General features: G+C 45.6%; 1 protein-coding gene across 1 annotated transcript in view; it reads right to left on the bottom strand.

Moving 5' to 3' along the window:
* LOC117945908 (calcium-transporting ATPase type 2C member 1-like) overlaps positions 1 to 4,287 on the bottom strand; it is a 13,446-nt gene extending 9,159 nt beyond the window's left edge. The window contains exon 1 of the mRNA XM_034873643.1: positions 4,283 to 4,287. The gene's annotated coding sequence lies outside the window, so the exon portion shown is untranslated. The remainder of the gene's footprint in view (positions 1 to 4,282) is intronic.
* Positions 4,288 to 4,543: the final 256 nt, after the last annotated feature.

Genomic DNA, 4,543 nt, shown 5'->3' with positions numbered 1-4,543 from the left:
CTCTCTCTCTCTCTCTCTCTCTCTCTCTCTCTCTCTCTCTCTCTCTCTCTCTCTCTCTCTCCTCCCAGTTTTAGAAGTATTTCACTGCTGCCTTTGTTAAAGTCTGAAATAGAAAACGTCTCATTTGCAGCCAAATAAACCTCCATTTGTCAGTTGTTATCAAACTTTTCTTATGCTCGTTTTTTGGGACATTTTGAGTCTTTATTTTTGACGGGACACCTGAAGACATGAAAGGGAAGGGAGGGGAGGGGGAGGGGGGGTGACAAAGGGTCGCGGGTCGGAGTCAAACCCGCGGCTGCTGCGTCAAGGAGTAAACCTCTAGATACAGGCGCACACTCTACCAACCGGCCAACCCGGGCGCCCAAACCTTCTCTTTCCTTCTGGATCGGACCTCTGCTCTCTGCTGGTCGCCTTGCTGTCTGATTTGTGGTTGTAGAGCTGGGTGATTTATCGATATTATATCAATATTATATCGATAATATATCGGTAATATATATCATGAAATGAGACGTGAAATCGTCTTAGACTTTGGATATATCGTAATATGGCCTTAGTGTCTTTCCCTGGTTTTAAAGGCTGCATTACAGTAACGTGATGACGTCAGTTCCTGAACCTACCAGACTGAGTAACTGTTCTATTATTTACTTTTACCCACTTAGTCGTTCTATCCACTAGGGCAATGTTTCCAGAACTTAGGGTCGGGACCCAAAATGGGTCGCAGACTAGTTTTATTGGATCGCCAATTGGCAGAGAACCGACTAAATGCTTTGCATGACCTCAGCATGACCTCAGAATTTTTCCTGTCTTTTGTCCCCAGTTTAAAAATGTAGATGTTACCATGATTCATGGTGTATTTTTGTAAATTTGGGTCCCGGGGAGACACCAAATTTCTCTTTTGGGTCTTGAGCTGACAAACTTTGGGAACCACTGCACTAGGGCTAAAGAAGTTCTTAGTTGACTAACGCGTACATGATTTTGTCGACTAATCGATTGGTTGATTTAATCGACAGAGCTGCGTGTGGTTAAGACTAGAACAGCCCAATATTAATGTAGTTAATTAACCGGACTGAGAAAACTGAGTTTCTACACAATGAATCCTGCAAAAGCACCACTTTAAATCTGGTGTTTTTAACAGAAATACGCTCAGACATTTCTTGGAAATGAGTAATTAAGCATGAATAAGCATAAAAAAATGACTTATCAACTAAAGAAATCTCGGTCGACTAAGACCAAAACCACAGATGAGTCGACCAATGGAGTGAGAGGGTGCGGGTCTGCTGATTGGACGAACCTGTCCCGTGGGTGCTCACGGATTTTACTCGTTAGGAATCTGATCTCGTGTTTTACAAAGAGAAATCAGCCGTGCTGCTGCTGAATCTTCGTTTCAGATCCACAAAGGTCAGATTTTAAAGATTTTCATCAGATTTTGAGAGGCGTTTGTCGCGCTCGCTGTACGTCCACGCCGCCGCCGCCGACGACTTGAGCGTCTGAAGTTACAGGAACTCATTTTCAACGGAAGCTTCTCTCGGCTGCAAGGAGGCAGATCTGTCGGCGTCGCGTTTTGGGCGTTTTGAGCGTGTTGAGCGCCAATCAGAAAGTTGGAATTTTGCAACTTTATGGTAATGAGCTATGACACGGTTCAGCGGCTGACGCCAGCAACCAACCAGAATGTAGACGTCCTTCACGCTGGCTGATCCTGGAGAAACATACAATGTGAACTTTGGTTCCTACCAAAACATGAACGGTCCCTCACAGTGAATCCTGCACGGGTCACTAGGTTAGTCCGGCGGCTGCTCGCTCTGCCTGCACGCCGCTACGGCTCAGCGGCTAACGAGCGAGCTAACTGCTAACCGACCTCGCAGCGACCAATTAACAATACAACTTCTGTCGTTACATATGGGATTTAATAAAGGTTTCTAGTGTCATAGCGGCCAAAGCGTCACAAACCTTCCCCGTACTTGTTGACCAGCGTCCTTCACAGGGCGGCCAGAGCTTCTTTGCAGCTGAAGTCGGCGGCGGCGTGAACGTACGGTCATCCAGCTTGTCGTTTCCCGGTTAGCGCTCCACCAATCAGAGCGGTCATTGAGCTCGAAGGCCCGTCTTCTGATTTAACACGTCAAATCGGCCCAAAGGACGGCCGGCGATGACATGGACCGCACGGACCAGGCTCGAGCCACCGACCTCGGACTGTCCGACGGCCGGTTATCGGGTCGGTGTGTCAGAGCCGCTAGAAACAGCATGAGGTGGTCGGTCCTTTGTCTTGGGATTTGTAGTCCTGTGAATTTGTTTAAAAAGGGAAATCATTTTGGGTTTTTGTTGGATGCTGAACATAGATCTACAAATAAAGACACGTTAACCTTTTCTCCCCTCAGTGTCAGGGAGGGGAACCTGGAGCACATGCTGGCCCGAGACCTGGTTCCTGGAGACACCGTCTGTCTCTCGGTCGGAGAGAGAGTCCCAGCAGACCTCCGCCTCGTCGAGGTACACACACACACACACACACACACACATATATACACACACACACACACACACACACACATACACACACAGATACACACACACAGATACACACACACACACACACACACGCCTGCACACACACACACGCACGGGTGCATGCGCACACACACACACACTAACACACGTGTACACACACACACACACGCATGCGCAAACACACACACGCACAGAGACACACACACGCATGCATGCACACATACACAAGCAACCCACACTGTCACACATACAACTACACACACACACACACACACAGACACACAGTCACACACACATGCAAGCACACACACTGTCACACACACACACAGAGACATAGTCACACACACATGCAAGCACACACACTGTCACACACACACACACAGAGACATAGTCACACACACATGCAAGCACACACACAGACACACCAGTGTTTATTCATCCTCAGAAAACCATGTTCCCATGTTTCTACTGGTCCTCTCCTTTTATTTATCCAGGCTCACTGAGCGTGAATATCACCGTCTACACTTACACGGTTACACACGCGGTTACACACGCGGTTACACACGCGGCTACACACGCGGTTACACACGCGGTTACACACGCGGCTACACACGCGGCTACACACGCGGTTACACACGCGGCTACACACGCGGCTACACTAGGGTCACACTAGTACTGGGTTTTAATTTACAGATCCTGTTTCCTACATTTCCCAAAAAAGGGAACTGATATGAGACTGGAAAGGACTGAGTAATTTAGTAGCACCACCCTCGCAGTTTATTCCTTCCAGTGAATTACTCGTGTTAAAAACGTTACATTTCTGCAGGTAAATAATGTTTTCTTGTGTTTAGCCTTCAAGATAATTATTCTGTAAATCTATTAAACGTCATCTCTATTTTCCCTGCAATTTGTACCCAATTACAAAGTTATTTCAAAAAAAAAAAAACTCCTACAAACTTTCTCAGGAAATCATAGAGCCTTAAAAATGAAGTGTTTCTAAAACACTCCCTATTGATCAGAAGCATGTGCTGAGCTGTACATTTAACCACGCACGCTAAAACTTTGAGGGATGGCTCGGAGTGATTTCACCCAGGGTGCTTTGCAGCATGACCTCGAACTCGGTCTGGTGGTCGAGTTAGCTCGGTCGCTAGCGCCACGCTACCGGAAAGAGATACAAGCATTTTTATGAATTTAAGGATTAAATATGGTAGTGTCCAGAGTCTGAAAGATTTTTTAAAAATTGCTTATTTAAAAATCTGATAATTGTGAATATTCGACCAACATTTTTTTTTTTTTTAATCCAGAAACGTGTTTGTTTTCTAACATTAGTCATTTGTAGTTCTTTTTGAGTTCTCATTAAAATAAACTGCTAATAATTAGTTTTATTGTCACAACAGAGCGTCAACATATATCAAAGTTCTGGTAAATAAAATGCATGAAAATACCAACTTAAGACATGACACTTAAAGTCATTTTAAACAAGGAAAAAATAAAAAAAGAAGAAGAAATCAGTGTTTTCTCGAGGTCCTGGTGCAAGGGACCCTCGGGTGAAATCACTCCGAACCATCTCTTTAACAGAAGAAGAACTTCTTTCAGCCAAGGTAGTTCATCTCTGTTCCTGTGGTCACGTCTGTGTGTGTGAGACACATGTCTTCTCTTCTTCATGTCACTAGAATAAGTGTAACAAGAGCATTTTGTCCTCCTTAACTCGGGAACTCGAGACCTGCTACCTTTACTTCACCTTTTGGAATAAACCTGTTGGATTCTGAGTTCAGCGCCCCACCCAGAGTCTCCGTTGTTAAAGCTCAGGCTCCTTTCCTCTACTCGAGACGCGACCTCTTCCTGCGTTATGGCGCTTTGTTTACCCTTCATGTTGCCCTCATGTTGCTCCCATGTTGTCCTCATGTTGTCCTCATGTTGTCCTCATGTTGTCCTCATGTTGTCCTCATGTTGCCCTCATGTTGCTCCCATGTTGTCCTCATGTTGTCCTCATGTTGTCCCCATGTTGTCCTCATGTTGCCCTCATGTTGTCCTCATGTTGTCC

Source organism: Etheostoma cragini, chromosome 6 (genome assembly GCF_013103735.1).
Source record: "Etheostoma cragini isolate CJK2018 chromosome 6, CSU_Ecrag_1.0, whole genome shotgun sequence".
Classification (NCBI taxonomy): domain Eukaryota; kingdom Metazoa; phylum Chordata; class Actinopteri; order Perciformes; family Percidae; genus Etheostoma; species Etheostoma cragini.
This window is presented reverse-complemented; position numbering and strand designations above follow the sequence as displayed.